Source organism: Anser cygnoides, chromosome 2 (assembly GCF_040182565.1).
Source record: "Anser cygnoides isolate HZ-2024a breed goose chromosome 2, Taihu_goose_T2T_genome, whole genome shotgun sequence".
NCBI classification, from domain to species: domain Eukaryota; kingdom Metazoa; phylum Chordata; class Aves; order Anseriformes; family Anatidae; genus Anser; species Anser cygnoides.
In genome coordinates, this window is record NC_089874.1 from 153,897,955 (window position 1) to 153,920,402 (window position 22,448).

General features: G+C 41.6%; 1 long non-coding RNA gene across 1 annotated transcript in view; it reads right to left on the minus strand.

Moving 5' to 3' along the window:
- LOC125180121 (uncharacterized) overlaps positions 1-22,448 on the minus strand; it is a 119,044-nt gene that overhangs the window by 62,908 nt on the left and 33,688 nt on the right. Inside the window, exon 2 of the long non-coding RNA XR_010828812.1 lies at positions 13,453-13,573. This is a non-coding gene — a long non-coding RNA (uncharacterized lncRNA). The remainder of the gene's footprint in view (positions 1-13,452; positions 13,574-22,448) is intronic.

Here is a 22,448-nt window from a genome sequence, read left to right on the forward strand (position 1 = left end):
TAAACTTGCGTCAGATTTACTTAACAGATTTCTAAATTGATTTAAATAGTGCAAACCTTTCTGCAGACAATGTAAACTTAGCTTAAATGTTACTTAGAGAAATTTAGTAATAATAGATTACTGACTAAAATCAAGTAAACTTAACTAAGACTCTCAAATTTAAGATGTTTATTACTGTTAGAGTGCAGAAGTATCTGGCCCGTAAAAGTGAATCACATGAAAACATTTCAAAGACATCAATTCTCTAAAAAAAATCAATTTTGAAAAGAGATTTTTTTTTTGTCTAGAAAACCTCTTGTAAAACATTAACCAGCTTTTATCCTACCATTTTGCTGCCTGGCTTTATACTTAGCTGCAGCTGTCTATGTTTTTATAATGTGTTAATAAATCTACTCACACTATTTTTAAATCATTTGTCAGAGAAATGCTTTCTCATTCAGTCCGTGAAGACCGAATCTGTCTGGGAAGTACTTGGCTGCTACACAGATGGGCACGGTAGAAAACCCCTTGATAAAGATAGCTGATTGTGCTGTAACCAAAAATAGTTTCTGCCTGTATTAAGGACATACACTGAGTGGAAAATCTGACAGCGGAGAGGTGCTCTGCACCTGTGCCTGGTACTAATCAGAGCCAAGCCAAAAGTGGCTTGCAGCCTTACAGCCTCTCTGACCCTTCCTGCTCTTCATATACCAATTCAGGCACAGCTGAGTCTGTGAAACTGGGATGGGCTAGGCATCTCCATGAAGTCCATTCAGGACCTGGTTTCTATTGCTTTACACTGGGAAGCTGAACTTTCTTCAGAGAAAAGGTGTGTGGGGCAGAGAGAAGAAGCGAAAGGCGATGGGGAATTTGCCAAAGCAGCAGAGTACCGAGGATGGCTGAAGGCATGAGAAAGATGGGGTATAACTTCGGTAAGGTGCCAGCCTCTGGCTACAGGCTCTGGCCAAGATGGATGGAAATGGTGTCTGTCTTTTGAAAAGGGTAGATGAGACCTATGGATCTTCCCCAAAATTCACTGGTGTTCACTGCAGTGGCCCAAAGAAGCCCTTAAATGGGGAGCTGAGCTGTCTCTTGCAGCCTAAATGTCTCAGTCTTCAGCACATGCTTTTTTTAGAGGAATTGCAGTCAAAAGACTTTCCACCACAATCAAGTTCTAAGCTATGGTCAGTGGGTGAGAAATACCGTCTCCTGTTAGTATGCAGACATAGGGACCAGCACGCTCGTGTTTAGTCTAACCTTAGTCTGCCTCTGGAGAATGAGAATTGTAGACCTAGGTCAGATAATTTAAGAGCAGTTTAATAGACTCCGCTTTCCGTTAGACAAACAACTAAGTGCTTAGGTGAAAATTGTATCATTAGAAAACAACTGTATCAAATGGAATATCTCCAAGTTAGAATTTAAACAGCAAAAAGGGACTATAAATGTTTAATTTGAAGAGGCAGGGTTCAGAAAGTCCTTATAGAGACATCCTGGACTGATTTTTCTCAGTGTCTCTGTCAACGTTCCCTTCCAGATGTGACACCTGGCAGCATTAAGCATTACTGCGTTAAGCCTAGGCACTGCTGGTGGAGCAGGGTCTCCCCTGTGCCAGCTCCAGGCACCCCGCTCAGGGTCACAGCCATGGGGTTGCAAGGTCTCACTCATGGTCCTTCTCTCCTTGGGGACCTGTGACTCTTGCACTCCTCATGAGGGAATTCGGAACGCAGCTTGTGCCCAGTCTTGCTGCAAATGCTCTCCAGGCGTGACGGGTAGACGTTCTCCTCAGACGTGAGAAGAAGAGGTCCCAGTACCCCAGGGTGCATGTGTGGGAGTGACTGGCTGTGAGTCTTGGTCCCTTGGTCTCATGTGAGTTTACATGGGAGAAAGACACTAACTGATGAAATATCTCGAAAACCAGCCAGTCAGGGCTGTACGAACTGTGAAATGACACAATTCTGCATGAGTTCATAGCATATTTTATCTACGTATCTCCAAAAGCTTTCTACATTCTGATTACAGCAATGAAAATGGATCTGACCCTTATCCCCAGGTTTACAGAGGGACCAGTGCATTTATAGCATGAAAAATAGCAGGCATGAGAAATGATACCAATGTTATCGAGGGCTTCCTACCGAACAAGAAATATTGCAGCTAAAGTGAGCGTTCAGCAGACGTACAGCAATAGCCAAACAAATCAGCAACTCCCCTGGGCTCACACTATCTGCCTGTTTGCATTTCCATACTAAAGGACTGGTCTTGCTTCCATTAGGAAAGATGGAAACACTCCAAGTGCTTTTGGTGGGACCATATGCCTGCGTCTATACACTCCAGCCTCCTGGGGTGTATATATTGTATCCTGTATTCAAGCTACGTGCCTGTATGTATTTCCTATGCAATTTCAGCTTTTATAAACCTCTGGAGTTTGCAGCTTTGTCAGCAATGACAATGACGAGTTTTGTTCCAACTGGTGTGTTCCCAGGGAAAGTTTTGGTTTTAAAGAAATGTCACTCCACAGTGAAAAAAAAAATCATAAAAAATGATCTGCTGAAAAATATTTCACTGGTTCTGTGTTTTGAGTTAATTCAAAGGCTTTTCTTGCCTTTAGGTGTTTTGCACACTCAGGCAATATTGGATCAAAACACCTGAAGATAATATAGTGAATATACATTTCAGTCCATCTTCTTGTGGAGCTGAAATACACCATTGTGGGTCCCCATTCCAAATGGAGAGGGACAACAAACTGTCTCTGGTCATTTGTTCTTGTTCATCTTGCACAGAGAGTTGTAGTACAGGCTTCCAGTTCCTTTTCTGGTCGCTTTTTGGGACAAAAGTTAGCAACCTTTGGAAGGTCCTCTATACATACTGCTTCAGCTCTGGAAATTTCCTCAATATAAACTGCAAACACCTATAAGGGGCCTTCAAAGTTTAAAGATTAATTCAAATGGCTTCTTCTAGATATGTAGATATTCTTGATTTTGGCTTCTTCTACTTATGCAATTCACTCCTCCATGCATTTCTCGGTCTTTGGATACTAACATATAGCATATGTTCCCCATTTAGCTGTTCCTTAATTCTCGTTGGCATCATGTTTGTGACAGAGGAGGAGCAAAATAAGTCCTTTGAGAGAAAATATTTGCTTGCAAAAACAAATTCTTCTTTATATTTATTTGTGTGTGAAAACATGCAAAGCCTTATTTTTTGAGATAGGTGTGTTAACAGGAAGAATGTCTTTCACAACCATTCAAGACGTAAAACAAAGTTCATGCTTTAATGGATCTTACCTAATAAAAATGAAGTGCATGTGCTACGGTGTGTTTAAAGACTTAAACGTTTTGTGCGTTTCATGTTTATTGCAGCAATTGGCTCCTGTAATGGTGCTGGAAGCACAATGATGCAAGAGAAAACATTTTTAAATAAATTGCCTTGCCCATAATTGAAAAGTTTTGGGAAAATGCTTTTGGCTAACATTTCAATTTCTGTAATTGTTTTGCAAAATACAGCTCAATGACTGTAAGTCCCATGATAAATAAGCCTCCCTTGATGCTTTCAGACAGGTAGAACCAAGAATCTAAAGAGAAAAAAATACATACTGTGTAAGCACTTGTAAATATCACCCAGTATAAGGAGGACACATATTCAAGACCACAAATCAGAGAATAGAAAAATAAAAAGCAAAAACAAACAAACAAAACCCAAACCAAACCAAAACAAAACAAAATAAAAGACCCACCACTATCACCAATGAGAATATAAGAAAGGAATAATTTACGGTAGTTTTGTGGCTTTTTTTCTCAATGGTCACAAGTGCATACCATTAAGATCAACACTGATGATTGCAAGCTATTGCCATATCCTATAATGAAAGGTGACACACACCAGAACTGGAATATTTTTAACAGGGAATAACATCCCAGGAGTTGCAGGTGCTCTGTTACTTCTCAGAATTTGAACAAAAATTGCAACATCCTTTGTTTCAGAGGAGGGCTGTGCTGGTAAAAATGCAAAAGAAACATCAAATGCAGAGATATATGAGCTGCCTTCTCTCCCAGGATTAGAAAATACTCCAGAAACGTCATGGCTTTCGCTCCTGCAGAAAGTCCAATGGGAACGATACCAGAGATCTTTGTAGAAGATGCCAGTGAGGAAGAGGCCTGTGAGTTAGTATCACTTCAACCCTCCGTACCCTCTTGTCTTTACAATATTTCTTGATGCCAAGCCAAGAGGTGGTGGTGGTGAAGGGGAGGGGGGGGGTCTCTTCAGGGGAGTGAAGGGGACAGCAAGCTCTTAATTCAGTTAACGATTGCAGGAAGTGGTTTGTCAGTTTAGAGGTAGTCCCTGCTCAAAGCCAGTGCCCTTCTCAGAAATGAACTTGCAGTTCTCTAAAGATAGATTGCGCAAAACACCAGGGGGCCCTCGGGAACCTGCAGCCACAATTCCCCAGGCAAGGAGTTCCAGAGCAGCAGTGAAATGCCCCCTTTGTGCAGCTGCTCTGTGGACTAAACTAACGCTCGGTGGAGCGGGTCTCTTATGCAAGTTCTCAGGTTTCATATCCGCAGCCACCAAATTTTGTTAAAAATATGACAGCTACTTCTGTCGTATTTTTTTTTCCCATGTAATTTTAACCGTAACTTCAAACTGCACATGATGCATTGTCTGCCTTTCAGGGGTGGCAAAGGGAGGCTTGCATAAAGCAGAGGGCTTCCCTCACGTTGCCAGCTTTGGTATGGAAGGGTCAGGTACACTGGGCACAACTCACAGATGTGATATGAGAGTTTGCAAACTACAGCAAGTAATCAATCATCTAGGTGATGTTCAGAGCAGTCTAGTCATGCAATGTGGCAAGGTAGGATTCTGTTATATAGAATTGCCATGAAACAGATAATTGGGAGTGAAATAAGATGGTACTTCAAGGAATAACTCCTGGGTTTTCCTAGAGCAGTAGTGAGGATCTGATCACTGTAATTACAGAGTATCATGGTGTCCCATCCACAGTCCCATGAACTGTACAATCCCCTTCATCAGAACCTCTAACACATCCTGTAACACCGTATTTTTCAACCCATAAGAAGCCATTCCAGCTAATCCATCTGAATGACACCCTTTTGCACTGGGGTAAATCTGGATTATCTGCACCGATGTCAACAGATTGACTCAGAACTTGACATCCTTGCAACTGGAGAACAGAATCTTTGTCTTATTTTCAACCCAAGAGTCCTCAGCTAATTTATACTCCTTTTGTTAACCAAAACCACAGAAACTGGCACAAAGGTGAATTGAGTGCTCCATCTAACCCAATATGGAGCCCTTGACAGAAGTAACTACTTTGTGAGAAGACGTCTTACAGTAGGTCCACCCTTCTCCATAACTGCAGGCCAGAACTGGCCACACATCATGCAACACAACAGTGTTATTGGGAGCACGATGGTCCCATTGCCACCCCTACTACCACGTCGACATGCATGTATCTGTCCTAAGGCGCAACAGCAACAGGCTGGATGTCTCTTCCTCGGCAGTGGTGGTTGTATCTCAAAAGAGGAACATGTCCGTCCATCACGATCCTGTCATTCTGTCTCTCCAGAATGACTTCAGCAGTGACAGATCATTTGTTATTTTCTCCCGCAGAGCTTTTACCCTATTGTAGGCCAAACACTTCAGGCAAAAAACAAAACAGCACTGTGTTTTTTTCTGTTTGTGAATTGTTTTTTGTTTGTTTGTTAGTTTGTTATTTTTTTTTACCAGTAGGACCTTAGATGCTGTATGGTATAGTGGGATGGGCTTATTTTCAGGTGTTTTAAACAGAAAGGCCACAAAGCATGGCACTAGCCCTTCCTCATACAGCTCAGGATGGAGACCAGCTAACACATCTTGCTGTGCAGATGCCCTTTATGTTGCACTGGGGCAAATCCACAGCTCTCTTCCACAGCTTACTGCAGGTTTTTGCCAAAGGCAGAGCTCACCCTAAAAACATTGCTCCATAAAGGCAGGGATCTTATTCTGAATTCGTGTCCTCAGGTTGGTGGGAATGTGTTCATTTGACTTGTTTCATCTCCAAAGATGATATACCTCTCTTATTGCTCACTGTCCTGTTTCATCTCTTGATGGGGACCATATTAATTTATTTCTTCTCTTTTTAATGAGCTGTGGCTTGAACTAATCTCCTGTGGCAGCATCTTCATGAGGTCTCCCTTCCTCCTACTGCTAGAGTTCTGCAGACATGGCGGCATGAACCTACTTGAATTCTGCAAGGAAATTCAGAATGTGTAAAAAAAGTGTCAAACAAACGAGAAAAAAAAAAAAAAGAGAGAGAGAGAGAGAGAGAGAGAGAGAGAGAGAGAGAGAAAAAACAGAAATCAATTCACCTAGAAGTGGGTATTCCACAACAAATGCTAAAGTAAGGGTTCCACTGGCTTATCAAAATATCTTTCCTCCATGGGCAGCATGGCCTTTCCCGACCTGTGGCACCTGCAGAGCCAATCTGCAAACATTTATCTTTTCATATCTCTCTTCTTGAAGCTTATAGCCTTAGCTTAAAGTGCCCTCCTCATATGAAGGTCCTTCCCTTTGCCTTTCTGCTTGTTTTCTTGTAAACCAGTGACGCAGGCAAATAAACCACTAAGTGGTCTACTGACGCCAGCTGCTCTCTCTCCCTCCCCTCTTCCTACACGCGTAGGCACTGGCAGACCTTTCCTCTTCCATCCCCTGAGCAGTGGCTCCAGCTCTCCTTGCAGCACCTGCAGATGAGCTGTGCTGTGTTACACGGGATCTCAGGGAGATGCCACAGCCCCTTTCCTCCTGGAGGAAACACATAATGAAAAATATGCAAAGGGGTGACATAACGTCTCAGTAGCCTCCCAGCCCCAAATGCTACCCATGCCATGGCCAGGCTCTCCATGTGCATTTCCCAGCCTGGGAGCTTGTTCCAGCTTTGGGAAAGAAGGTCATCTGAAATGGTGATGGCACGCTCAGGACCACAATCACCCAGGTATGTTGCCTGTGTTAGCAGCACATCACACTGTCACTGTGATTTCTTCCCCAAATGTTGTTGCTCAAAGACTCTACGCCTGTGTGTCAGTGCTCCACAGACTGGTGCAACACAGTGCACAATGCAGCTGGCAGATGTGTCCTTGAATCATTGGTTTGTTTGCTACTGAACCCTCCCCGTGTACCTCCCGCATCCTTTTAATGGAAAACATTAGCGTTCAGAGCTCACGATCATGTATCGACCCACGGGGGAAGGGAGTCTGCTGTGCTCCCCAGTGGATGAATCAGATGAGTGAATGAGTGGGCTCTGTCTTCCCAGCTTCCACTTTCCCACTCATGGCCCGTTCTTGTGTTCCTCACTTAACGTTACATTCCCACACTGGGCCCTTCTTGTGTAATTTAGATGGAGATTTTCTCCCCTTTCTTTTCCCTCCCTCCCCTCCGCCCCCCGCATCCTCTGTACAACAGAGCTGGCCACACAGCAACAGAGGAAATGAACAACATCTGGTGAGATTGATTCCTCGTTCTTGTAAGCAGTGAGCTAACAGCTGTGTCAGGCATTTCATCCAGCTCTGGAATAGGAAAGAAATCAATCATGCATTCCCTTTACCACACCTCCTCGTTCTGGCATCTGCACTGGTCCTGCAAGATAATTGCCTGATTCACTTTCCTGAAAATATACTGGAATCCCACTCTTTGTACAAAGGATACTGCTCAACATAAATAAAATGATCCCTTGAAAATGCAGGAGTTTTTTTGTTTGTTTTTAAAAGAAAAAAAAAAGAAAAAAAGTAAAAAGAAAGAAAGAAAAAGGACAAAAGAAAAAAAAACGAGAAAAAAGAAAAAAAAAGAAAGAAGAAATAAAAAAAAAAGAAAAGAAAAAAGAAATAATAAAAAAAAGCAGATCAGAGCACTTAAATGTATGCCCACCTTAGAGAAAAGGAGCTCACTGTATTTAATAAAACTATGCATGAGCTTATGTGTGTATTGAAAAAACAGATTTTTTTTCTTTGCATTTAGATGCCTAATCACAATTGTATCTTATTGCTCCTGGTAGTATTTAGACACTTAGAAACACTGCTTTTAAGTTCTTAGGCATAGGCATTAGTTGTATCACTCTGCACAATGACACCATAATGGTGGCAACATATTTTCTTGGACTAAAATCTTAATGCTGACAGCTCTGGAACTCAGATCATGGGGATAGATGAGATCCAACACAACAGCAGCCATAGGATGAGCAGTAGCTATAGCAGGAGAAGGGTAATTTTCTTATAATTTAAGGGTGCCTGAGCCAGCTTTGGAGTTAAGGATTAATCTCTTCTTTGTGAGTGTTCCTGCTGACACTGCCAAGGAGCTGCCAACTATCCTCAGTTGCCTGGGCAGTTTCTGTGATGTAGGTGTCCTACCACTAAGAACTCGGCGAAGATCCACTACCAAGGCTTCAGTAATAATTACTGTGCCACAACCTCAGACGTGACCACAGAAAATACAGCATAGCTCAGGAAGAAGGATTCAAAGGTAGTTTTTAAGAGAGTCTGGGACAACTGAGCATCTGGTGAATTTTTGCCGTCTGTCCCACAGCTGCTCATACTACTGGTTTTGTAGATGAGCCGGCAGGAAAGAGCATCTTAGGACCATCTTAGTTTTGGGGTACCATGCACAGGTATGCTGGCTTTGACTCAGTTTCATTGGGACTTGGGCAAAAAGTAATGCTGAAGCTCTCTAGAAAGAGATGCCTGATTATCATCAATCTGACCAGGCATTTGGTCTATAATCAAAGCCAAAACTTGGACCCCTCTGGCAGATCAACCATCCAAGCTGCATACCAGACTTTTACAATGGGATTGAAGCTGTTTGTGTTCTTGCTATCAAAGTGCTTTCCTAGGAGCACTTCAGAGTTGTGGTCCCCCCTTCTAGGTCTCCAGAGATGTTTCCTGAGGACCCAACAGCATTAGCCATGACCATGAGAAACTTAAAAGCAAAGCATGATGGATGTGGCACACTATCCTGCACAGTTTTGCTAACACTGCAAACAGGTAACTTAAGAAAACAAGAAAGTAATAACTTTTTTTTTTTTTCTAACTTCAGATATTGTCAGAGGAATCTCATGCCCACAAGCTAGATCAGTGGACAGTGAATTTCTCAGTGCCACCTTCATTCTGAAAAGCTGAACAGTAGTGAACACACAACCACTGTGAGGTACATGCAGGATGTATTATATCTTCCTTTTTTTTTTTTTTTGCCAGCTATATGCACATGAAAAAAAATTCCTCTTCTCAAACCAGTTAGATTCATTACTCTAAAATAATATTGAGAGCTTGGAAGCACACAGAGAAAGCATCCTAAGAGAAAGTGGGAAGCGGCCAATAAAAGACATATGTAATCAAGGAAAGCAAGCTTTAGTGCTAGGGGTTTCCTTGGAGTTGAAGATTTTCCAATAAGCAATGTAACAGAACAGATTTATGATTTCACCATAAAGTTACATGATACCATTTAATGAATTAAACATTCACATACAGGTTCAGAGAAAATATTACTGACTGGGTGAGCATAAAAGCATTGGGACATTCTTCACGTTTATTACTCATGAAAAGCTAAAGAAAGAAAGCAATCACAATAGCAATGAAACATACTTTTCCACCCACATAGCATCTGATCAAATATTCACAGACGGAATTTATATAGGGGTTGATGGTAGTTTTTTTAAGCTGCAGTTGTAAGCTAGGTTCCTCTAAAATACAAATATACACATATATCTTAGGTATTTATAAGAGTCCTATTACCATAATAATTGAACATTTCTCTTTTAATGCATTTACCCTCACAACATCCTTGGAAGGGAGGATGGGCTACCATTCCCAATGATGAGATGGGAACTAACGCAGAGGGGCTATGGACAATAAAGTGTTTTTTCTGCTTTCAGTTTGGATGTTGCAATGCCTAGAAATTAGGTATTTGGGCACAGGAGAATGCTTAAGAGACACAGAGCTAGACAGTTTCCTAAGCAGTCAATAATAAAGGCTACATGCCCCCCTTGGACAGAGTACAGAGAACTATCTAAAATTAGATGAAATTCCCTGGGACATTCATATTTCCCCAGAATTCAGGTTCTCTTGTCAAGGCTGCATAATAAAAACCTCTGCCAGTGTGAGATGCAGAGCCTGAGCTCCTCTGTTAATTGAGCAGGGCATGTTCTTAAAAGCACGAGCCGAGTTTCAGGCCCTACCCTCCCAGCAGATGCCTCACTCAGGTGAGAAGTAGGACTCTGTACCAGCAACACCGCCAATTTTGGTATAAATCATATTCACACATCTGCTGCCCTAGAGTGACCTGGGTACTCCCTTGTGAAAGAGTATTTAGGGGGAACCATTGCTGTGCAAACATATTCGGAGTAAAGCAAGGAAAACAGGATAACTCATAGAATCATAGAGTGGCTTGGGTTGGAAGGGACCTTAAAGATCATCTAGTTCCAAGCACCCTGCCACAGGCAGGGATGCCACCCACTAGAAGAACTGAGCTGGAAGGACTCTTTGAAGGCTCAGCACATTAGCTAGGACATTTCACCAAAAGCGGTGAGTCCTGTCATGCAGCAGAATGCAAGTAAAATACAGCTGACGAATATGCAGGTATAGAAATAAGCTGATTTTTTTGACCACTTCAACATGGCCATTACATAGCACAGGTCCCTAGGGGCCTGAATTCTGCCTAAGTAGCCTCTGTGATTTTTTGCCTTAAAACACTCCCCATAGGTGAATGAAGAAGGCTGTGATGAGCTCCCAGGAGCAGCAACAGCCCCATTAAGCAGAACGGAAAAAGCTCCAAGGTTACGATCACGCACCACCGCCTTCAGTTCCACACCATCACACCGGTGCCTTCCTCACGCAAGCGCTCGGCTATGCAGGGAACAGCTCACTCGAGTGACCAAACTCAGCTCAATCACATACCTAAGTGTTTTCCACTCTGACGCTCAGCCTGAGCAGGTCCCTGATGAAATATATTTATAGAAGTTGCAAGACTGATATTTCTGAGGTTGCTGAGAGGGAGCGAATGTCAGCTTCCAAAGCCCTGCTCTTTGCTTGGACCTATGTCACTGACCTGAAAGCATCTCATTTAAACAAGAGTGATATGATAATTTTGCATAATGTAAACTGCTCTTTAGAAGTATAATTCACCAAAGAAATGAGGCTGAAAGGAAGCCTCAGACCCAGAAAGCACCGTTCAGTTGGGTTGACACAAAGATGGGATTCAATGCAGATTCAATGTGCTGGCATACACCCAAGGGCCTCGTGCCTACAAATTTTGTTCCAAATACAGAAACCCATAATCTCACGGAGAAAAACAGCCCAAAGTATCCAAAAGCGGTAATTGGCTCAAAACACTATGGAAATAGGCCAGAGCTACATTTGCTTCAGATGTGGTGGGAAATCATTCAAACCTTAGCATCAGTGTTCTGGTCAGTTTGGAAATCTGGGTAAATTTGACACCACTACTGTGCTGAAAACATTCAAAAGATTTTTCCCACTCTTCTCCCATCCCCACCTCTAAAGGAAGAGCTCAGCACTGCTCAGCCTCCAACTTTGACAAGGGATATATATGTTACCTAAATCCTCTTTGACAGACAGAGATTAAAGTATATCTCTATAAATAAATAAGCTCCATCCAGTTCCCAGTTACCAAGTGGGAGAGGAAGTTATACAGTAAAATCTTCAAAATACACAGGCAGCTGGCTTGAGCACTGCATTCATTCCTCCAAAAACACACAAAGGCATCTTGTTCTGTCACTGACCGTCTTGCTACAGAGGGATAAACACTTGCACACCAGGAGGAAGGACAACTTCAGTACCGTACATGCCATCAGCTGTCACTGAATTCAGCTGTAGGTGACATTGACCATATGTTCACTCCTGTAGATTTTATATTCTGCAAGAAAACTGTTTCAGAAACTGCCTGGCCTTTTCCAGCATCATCGGTCCTACAAAAGCTTGGATCTAAGGCTGTTGTTTCATAGCAATTGGCAGGTTAAACTCAGAGGGTACCTGCCTTGACTGCCCACTCTGCCTCTATCCTAGAGACTGCTGCACTGCAGTAAATACAGTCAAAGAGCACACGATGCAGTTCCCAAACTATCATCTCCAACCTAGATGGTTTTAACAGAGCAAGATGCAAATGGCTATAGTCCAGCAGTTATTTCACATGCAATTCAACTTCCCTGCAAAGGAAAGAAGCAACCTCTGGGAGAGGGGAGGAAGGAAATATTGGGGGTAGCAATTATATCTGCCATCTAAGGTTTAATCTTCCTGTCCTTGTGAATCAACATCCTTAGGAAAAAATCCATTTGGAACTTCAAACCATCCTACTAAAAAACATCCCATGTGTTATTTTTTTTTCAGCAGCATGGCTCAGTGCATTATTGGTGTCATCTTATTTTGTTATTCTAATTTTAAAAAGCATTTCATTTGAGTAAAGCAGAAAAACCTCAGGCTCTTTTTTTTCAGTTCATTGTTTCTAGACTGAAGTTGAATATACAAAAATCAGTTCAGCTGGTTTTTGTCATTACTAGAAATAAAATAATGACTTAATGACTTACTATCACATGGCATTCAGATTACAAAAGCAGCACTACATAAAAACCAATGCAGCACATATTAAATGGATTAAAATTGAGCTAGATTTCGAATAGTGACTGTATGATGTGGTTACTGGAAATAGCTGGGGATTAGACTCAGTGACCCAGGAGGTCTCTTCCAGAGTTGTACTCCTAAAAAGCAATTGTTAATAGGGAATCATCATCAAAGGGGGGGCATTTTCTGTGGGTCCTACAGAGATTTCCTTTGTCCAATGTTATTCAACATCTTTAGCCAGAATGGTAAAATTTTCAGAGGATACAAACATTTGGAGAACTGTAAACAATAATGGGAATGGGTCAATTGTGCTCACAGCTTGGTAAACTGTGCTATTTTGAACGTCACTCTACAGCCAAATGCAGTATTCTTGCATCTACCACAAAGTCATTCTTAGAGCATATTCAGAAGTAGGCAGTCCCAAAAACCTGATATGCTGTCCTGTAAAACAGAAGATACAATACTCAGTTATACTGAAAGTATATTGTGCCAAAGCAAGATGTTATTATTACCTCTGCATATGGTTCTGGCAAGACCACTGCTGTAATAATATGTACAATCCAAGGAGGTAGCTGAAACACTGGAAAGGGATCAGAAAAAGGCTGCAGCAATGATTTGATGTCTGGAAAATCTGCCTTAAAACAAAAGACTTAAGAAACTCAGCTCTTTAACTTCTCTAAGAAATAAAGAAGCAGTGGGATCACAGTCTGTACGTAGGGGATGGAAAATATTTCTGATAATAAAAAGTTCCTTGGTTTATCAGACAAAAGGCATGCAATGTCTGACCAGCTAGAATTTGAAATTAGGTTCAAATTAGATAACAGATACATTTTTAATATTGAGTTCAGATAATCATGGAACAACTTACCAAGGAAAGTGGTAGATGTGTAAATCTCAGGAAGTCTGAAAGACCAGGTATCTTCCATAACGACATGGCCTGGCCGAAGGAAATAATATTCATCTTGATATGGGAATGGACAGGGCCCTTGCTGGAAGGAAAGCAGTATGGGAGATCAAAGCCCTGTTACTGGCTTTAAAACCTGAGAACAAGCTGATCTGCCCACTTTCACAGACCATCACATGCAGTCACAAAGTAGAGTCTTACAGGAGTCTCTCTGTCCAAAGAACATATATATTTTGACTTCAGTGAGCCATGTATTGGGACTTTATTCTTTCTAAATCTTTCCACTCCTTGAGTAGTTCTCATGTCTTCTTTTAATCCAGTGATTCCTCTTGCATTCCCATAAAGTTGTCATTTCCTTCAGCTGCTCAGACTGATGAAAGAGCCATACAGAAATAAAAGCTAAATGAGGTGAAAGTATACCCCATAAAACCCCCCATTAAGGAGTCTGTGGAGAAATTTCCTACTCCTTTGGCTCAGATAGCTATATTTTATTCCTTGTAGGAAACAGAAAACCCTTAATCCCATAAGAATGCAGCCAGAATCAAAGAGTAAGAGGAGGCATTAGGTTGCAAGAAGAGGAGGAGGGAAGAAAAGAAAGAAAGAAGAATTTCATGGTCAGCCCTTCAGCAGAGTTTGAATGAAGGGGCTATCACTGCAGCTACTGCAAGGAGCACAGACACAGAGTGGAGAGGATAGGGGAGAAAAATATGTTAAAATGAAAATGTGCACGAAGTCCACAGTCAGATAGTACTGGATTAACACAGTGTAATAGACTATTGAGTGCTTAATGAGCCAAACACTTTTAGAAAAAAAAAAAAAGGAAAAAAAAAAAAAAAGGAAAAAAAAAAAGGAAAAAAAAAGTCCATTGTGGAAAAGAAGATCAGAAAGAAAAGAAATGCATGAAACACTTGTGTTCAGTCATGACTAATTAAGAAATTGTTAGAAACAGTAGATTTGATAGTTTCTCATCCTTTAGATGTGAGAAACTGATTCTTCTTTAGATCAAAATATATTCTGTCCCCTCCCAACTTTCAGGTTATTTCTTACCCTTACTTTTTGTTCTATGTGTGTGTTTATCCTTCAGTACTACAGCTTGAGCAGTGATCAAACAAGACCAGAAACAGTTTGGTATGACATCCCATTATGAAAAACTGGTATTTTATGAAAGGTATATGGTAGAAATATCACATCCTTTTCTCAGGCTGCTCAAACAGTTGCATGTCTTTGTGGGCTATTTAATTTCTACTTTTGATCAATATATCTTATGTATTTTGTTTTTTGTTGTTCTACATTAATTCATGTGATGTAAATATAATTCTTTCACTTGCACTTTCCTGGTTTTCTCAAGTTAGTAAGAGACAGAGGGATTAAACCTGTGTCTGTGTTTTAGTGAACCAATATTCCACTATATGATAGATGTAGCTTTTCTTAGACATTTTAATACATTTCTGTGACAAATGCTGCCTGAATTTCTGGCACCTCCTGTTCAAGTTAACTCCAGTGCTACCCAGAAGACACTCAACATCACTCAGGGTTTGGGCTTGTATCATTTCAATTACTTTTTCCCCAAAAGGAGTCCTCATTATTTTTGCAATTTTTCTTGTCTTCATTGTTGTCAAATTGCTTCTAAGAGATGAACACATGGAATTCATTGAGCATACAACAAAACCCACATTCAATTAGATATTGACTGTCTTGAAGGATAACAGCAATAAAATGCGGCCAAGGGGAAAAACAGTTTACGGGTTATGATATAGTGACCCAGGCGTTGTGGGCAGAGGGGAATTTTACATAATCAAAACAACAATGGGGTGAGTGTGGGGAATGGCATTGTCTCCTCCACGCCCTGTGATCACAGCACTGTTCCTGGAACCAGCCCTGCCGTTTGTGAGAAAGACTCCTTGAAAATCATACCCACAGATTTTCAAACTGCCTTCAGCCACGTGGACCACAGCTTCACCTGAAGTGAGCTAGCTAGCTAGCTGTGTTTTCTCACTCCATCCTCCACACCAGTCAGAAACCAGCAAGCCAAACTGCCATCCTTTGACCTCACTCCCTTACAAAAAGAATGTCCCTTACAAAAGTGTAAGGAACTTTTTTGCCCATGATATGGACTACCCCTGAGTAGATCACCATGCCAGGATCTACAGATAACTGTGACTTCCAGCACAGCCTTTAAGTCATCTGGTTTTGGCTGTTTATCAAGTCTAAAATTTTTGTCTGTGCTCCATCTAGGCAAAGGAGAGGGGTTAATTTTAAAGCAATTCATCCCGCCCAACAGAGTTGTTTCAGGGAGGTGCCTGTCTTACTCGTTTGATGACAGATGGGGACCGAGTGTGCAGATGGCCATGGTAGGTGGACTGAATTACATCCTTACTTTCTGGCTTCAGAGGACAGTTTTCAATGGGTGTGGCAGTAGGCCTATTGAAATCCACTTTGTTGGCTTCAAACCAAAGCAAACATGAGCTAAGAGCATGAAGGAGGATGCATATCCTCTAGGAGACCACCAAGATTTGTATCATTCCCTGTCTCCTTTGGTTACTGAAGAGGTCTAAAGTTATTAGGCTTCTAAATGAGACACCTCATTTGAATGACTGAAATGAGATTGGCTAAGTCTCTCTTTCCTGACAGTCTCTGCAGTTACTTCCTTGCAGCGCCCAGATCTGTCAGCTGTACAACTTCTGTAGGATAAATTCTGATCAAAGTCACAGTCCTTTGCCTGTTTTTGCAGAGATACATTCTCGCACCAGAAACTGCAATAACACATGAGAATCAGGGCTGTCACTAAACTCACACACCTTAAAAATCCACATGTCTTTTCTTCTTTATTCTCTTCCTCTAGTTCATTTAATCCTTTCCTCCCCTCTGACTCTTTCCAAGTGAACACATTATGGAGTCCGCCTGCCACTTTCCTTCCCCCACTCTCCTGTGCCACATCTATAGGAGTTTATGTTAAAGGTTTCGGCCCTGTTGTGCTGTGGCCTGAACCACACAGCACTCTTAAGGAACGTTCTATGCAAAATGCTCCATTTTCCTAGAATTCACTCCCACTTTCAGTATCTTTTTGCAGAGAATCTTTTGTGGGAAAATATAAATAATTTTCCTTTTCTCTTTCATGTCTTAATTCCATGGTAGATAAAACCTACCAGTAATTCAGTTTTCCCCTTTCATATGTCAGATCTGTACCAACCAGAAGGCTTTATTCTGAAAGCAGCTGAGTATACCCCATATATATCTGCCATCGTTCATGGCTTGCTTTAGCAATTCAGGAATAGGATTATTCCATCCCAGGGACATCTTGAGGTACTGTTTTGTCTCACTTTGGGATGAGAGCATGCTCTAATTCCAAGCGTCAATGAGTTCCATCCAAACATATCTCTGCTTACAAGTTTGTGTGACTAGACCTGGTCTTTGGCAATTTTGCATATGCCCACTGGTGCTCCAGCATTCAGTTCCAAGACCTAGGATTCAGGTGGAACCTGTCATTCACTGGAGAAGAATTTGACCTTTCCATATATTTTAAGAGGGATTTTCATGATGGGGATATATATTTCACTGACATTCTGACCTCACCTGTCTCTCCACTGTGCAACCTAATGGACCCAAGTCACAAGTCTGAAACACTTTGAGGATATTAGCCTGAAGCAGGTGAGTGAAATCTATTTTCCTGCTGCAGATTCACCTCTGGAATCTGCAATGCTTCCCCGTCCAGTTTCCCAGAGGGAAGCTACAGTCCCTGCATCATCCCAGTCCACAAACCTGGGACACTGCCAAGAAAATCTGGAGCCAAAGGAGGGGAACGCAGTCTCCTACCACAAGAAAAAGAGTGGCTGGTGCAGATGTTTCCTGTGTGCTCTTCTCTGCAAATCTGTGCTAACTAAGGGTGCTCAACGCAGTTTGCATCAAACAACTGATGTGAACTTTCACCCTCAATTCAAGCTACATACTGGTTTGAAAAGCATGGCGAAATGCAGACCCAGATCAAATACCCTGGCATTGGAAAAGCTCTGTGTTACTCCAGTGCTAACATTACTTACTACTAGCATCATACTGTACAAACCATTTCAAAGAGTATCTTTAATGCTAAATCATTACAGAACAGGAGTGACGTGGGGGATATAATTCAACCATGCTCTGGAGTAGACTTCTTTCACAGTTACAGCTACAAGACAACACCAGTGGCTTGCTCGTATGTGCGAGTTACCAGCAACGCCTTCTTTTGCAAGGCTAAGACACAAATGCCTGCAGTGGGCTCCACAATTCATTCTCTTCTTCCTTAAAATCAGTCACAGAGGCTAGCATTGCTCACACTGTTTGTAGCACATATTCCTCCTGTATTCCAATTTCTCTTCACCCATTTTGATGCATGACTGCTCCTTTTGGTCAGACACTATTTCTATGAGTTCTTGTGACACCTGTAGCTTTACAAGCAACAATTTCTAAGCTGCTGTGACATTCAGCTGTTTGATGAGTTCAAACAACCTCTGTTCATTTATTCATAAGAATCTCAGTTTGAGGCTCCAAATACCTGCTTTTCACAAATGGTTACAGAAATACAATTACTCACAAAAAAGCACATCAAGAAGTCAGGAAGGGTGTAGACTGATTTCTAGTTTAGCAAACCAGTTGGCAACAGAACCTTTTTTTCCTTTCAGCTATCTGAATCAGGTGCTCTCACCTTTTCTATATCCAGAATCACAAGCCATGGTACAAACTGACCTTCTCTGACACTATTAGTGAAGACCTATTTTGAGCTGGTATTGCTAAGACCAACATACTTGTTGCCTTCTCCTGAGAGTTTGGACATTAAGAACAAGGGACAAATGTCCTAAAACATCTCAGCTAGATCCACTGAAGACTCATTTGTCAGTCTTTCCTTCCCTAGAAGTAAATTTTTTGAAACATGAAAATATACTTGCTAAGATCAGCTGTCTCTGAACCAGATTTTTAGAAATGCTTCCATTTCCGTCCCATGTTATCACAATTTCTTACGGAGCACAAAGGATACTTAATCCAAATTCCAGTGCTGGCTGATTTGGGGGAACCTGCACTTCTCTACCTACCTTTTCACCCTTACAGACACTTTGCATCATGAATCAAGCTTCAGAGAGTGGTCCTTCACTATCACACCCTGTTCACTGCCACCTATATGCATGGACAACAGATATAAAATTGTTCTGAAATGTAGAAATTGTCCTTCTCCCATCATACCGCTCCTCTCCGCACTAGCACTGGATGCAAACCACCATGCAAATAATTAACACGCTTGCCTCCCTTGGGGTTGACTGATAAAATGGAATCAGACAAATGAATTTTTGGTCCCCACTGATCTTTGAGTGCACTGTGTTATGACAGGGTGTGAGGTGACATGTCAGATAATGTATCGTGTCACACTCCATGACTATTTGATGCCATTTAATGTAATGCGTCCTGGCATGACATGATGGGATGACACAGAATGAGAAAGAAGCTGAACTGGAAATACCAATTACCCACTCTTAACCCTGAGGCAGTAGGGGAAAACTATGCCTGTGTCTGGGTGACCCTGGCTCTGCTTATTGCCTGAACTTCATAATTCAGGGAGTTTGTTTCTGGTGCTCCTCGGTCCGAGGTCATTACTATCCATTCAGATAGCCAAAGTATCTGTAACCGTCGCCTTCATCACAAATCCAGGAGAAGCAGTGGAGAAATCAACTGGAAAAAAATGTAAATCACTGTTCCCAGAGTGTCAAGTCGAGCTGATATTTTGTGGCTAATGAGCTGCAAAGCCACAGGGTATAACGAAAAAAGAAAAGGCAGGAGAGAACAGGCACCACGCTGGTAGTGAGGCTGAGCCAGAGAGCGGTCTTGCATCCAAAGGCTGCACAGACAGCCAGGGTGGAGGCTTGTGAGGTGTCCAGCAGAGTGGAAATGAGCAGGACATAGGGACAAGGCACCCTGTTATGCTGTCGGTCAGCACGGTGAGAGGTTACTCTCCCAGCCTACCCCTAGCAGCTTGCTGTCACCTTTCTCTCCATCTGCAGTTGCTGCTCCTCTGACCTACCTCCCAACCTGCTCAGGGAATTGATGCCTGAAGTGATCCACCCCAACAATCCAAGTCAAAGCAAAGCCTCGTGTTCAGCCCTCTTGAGCATGGCGTGAGGGCACGATTCCACGTGTGGGTACGCTGGCAGACTGGAGGGAGAGCTGACCCCTCAGCATATAGCCAGGGGTGAGCAGCAGCATCCCGCATCCCTTGGCTGCACCAGACAATACGAGTCACCAGCATGAACTAAAGTGACCAAAATACTCCTGGATAGTTGTGATGCAGAGTCTTAGTTTCATGACGGCTGAGCTTATTCCTACTGACAAGGCAAATGTCAGCAAGGTTTCAGAAATTTCTTTTTTTGCTTCTCAAAATCACCTTCCACCTTCACACCTTCTTGCATCTCCATCACTTATTCCTAAGAGCAAAAATTCCCACCCACATGTCAGGATGTCAAATTCCAAATGCCTCATAGCAGGAATGAGCTATTACCAAGAATACTGCTTCTACTTGATACAGATCTAGTCTACTGTTTCCCCTCATAAGCCTGTGTGAGGTTGTGCTCTCCAGATGTTCCTCTGCCAGTCAATGACCAGTCCTTTTCCATCCCAGAGTTCTTTTTTTTTTTTTTTTTTCCCCCAAAACTAATTCCTAGGAAACGTCTGTGCAGTCCCACTGTCTGTATCAGTGCGATGATCTATGTGTGCTTACATGTGCCTGACTATTATTCGCTTGTCACTTTCCCAAAAGCCCTTATGATGGCTTGACTAAAGACACCTGATTCTTTAGATTTTTTAATGGGAAGAAAGAAGTCAAACATTTTGGTGTGGGGCAAAGTACTTACCATAAAAGTCTTGCTGTCAATGTGTACTTGGTTGAAACCTCTAAAGGAAGATTTTTATAAGAAAAGTTATTCATCATTTTCATTTGGGGAAGAAAAAGAAAAAAAAATATTCAAACCAAAATTATATCTCCATGAATAATGTCATAAAGATATGAGATCTGCATTTAGAATATCCATCTGAGGCTGCCTGGGTCTGTTCCCACGCAGGCTTTAGCACTTTGGAAACAAACTGTTTAATGGTATATTTTCATTAATTATCTCCATGATTGGAGAAACACTACCCTAGCTATTGAAAACTGTTTTACTGATATTGTGAGAAAGATCGAGAAATGCCTCTGGAGTGCTTTCCATTAGAAGTGACAATGAGCATATCTTGTTATACCATTTAACAGCTGGCAGCTACAAATATGATATGGCAGATCATAACTACATTGGACTTACATACAGACTAAAAAATTCCACATTGTTCTCAGATGAGCAAAACCGGGAGATGCCTTATGGCAAAGCTGAGGGAAACACAGATTTATCCAAAGATGATTTTATTTTGGGGGGAGGCATACTGTAATTATTATCTCTACTTTATTTGAACTTTTAAAACATAAGTTCCCCTTTTGCATAAGAGAAAAATGCTAGCCAGTCTCCAGCAGTGTAGCAAAACTGAACAAATTTCAAAATCATACCATGTCATTGTCAGAAGAAAAGTGTTAAAATGATGCAATCAAATTCCAACCAGATGGAATACTAGGGGGAGAAAAAAATCAGACATCTGAAACTGTTGCGCCAAATCAATGGGGCAACTGCAGGATTTAAGATAAAATCTCTGTGTCAGCTCCCGGACAAACGATTGTGAGCAGGAATTTAGACATGAAACACCCTCAGTTCAGACAGAGACGCAGACTAAGCCCCATGAGTGGCACAGGTCAAAGCTGCAGGGTTTTTCAGACCAAGTGATGACAGAGTTTGGGGTGTTTTTTTTGTTGCTGTTATTGTTTTTGTTTGGTTTTGTGTGTGTGTGTGTGTGTGCGCATGTGTTATTTATTTATTTGTTTATTTATTTTTGGTTTGGTTTGTTGGGTTTTTTGTTTGTTTTTGTTTTAAAACACAATGTATGTAATGCATGCTCAGTTTCTGAGATAATCTTACACAGAAATGAAGTACATTTATGAATGCAGCAAAGGATAACAGGGAAAGGAGCTTCCCAGAGGTGACAAATCAGGAAGCCTCAGAGAAATCAGCAAGATCCACCTTCACCCAAAGCAAAGCATATAGTTGAGCTGGTTCTGCAGGTCTCCACTAAGCCACATCTCAGCACCAATAATGCCCTCATTCTACACCACCTTGTCCTCATCTTGTAGCCCATCTCTGAAAAATGCCAGCACAGCCCTATGAATCATCAGTACAGCATGCCTTCTATTACAGTGTGTATAAGTGTTAAAAATGGGAATATATTGACATTCACGCATAAACAGTTCTTTATAAATAGAATAAATAAGCGAAACAAGCCTTATCTCCCTCCAACTCTCTCCTAATGCATATTTAATGTATTATGAGCTTTCGAGTTCATTTTTCCTTTTGACTCCAGGCCTGCCTGTGTTGTGATTTTCCTACAGTTTAAGTAGAACAACCCTTGTGTTTGATACATAAATTTTACTCTTTACGGGCTATACAAAATACTGTTAAGCCTTAAAGAACAGCCCTTGTAAGAACAAGAACAGTCATAAAGCTTCCACAGAAGCCTCTCAGTTTCCTTAATTTCTTATTTTATTGCAGTAGAACTTTGCATGTTTGAGTCATTCCGTTCTCACCAAATTGGTAACTGCAAGTAAACAAAATGATTAAACAGTTTGGATGGTGATCAAAATCTCAGTCCTGCCAATGACTATATTTGTATTGTTAGAAGTGTTGGTGCAATATGAAACTCAATTTCTACCCTTCAAAGGTGGAGCACAAAAGCAGAGAAAAGACATTTTCTGGCCTGTTAAAAAGCCTGTGAGCTTACAATATTCTGGGAACTTCTGCTTATGAGCATTTCTTACTCTTGAAAACTCCTTACTCTATCGCTCAGCACTTGATCTGTTGGCTTAGACCGGA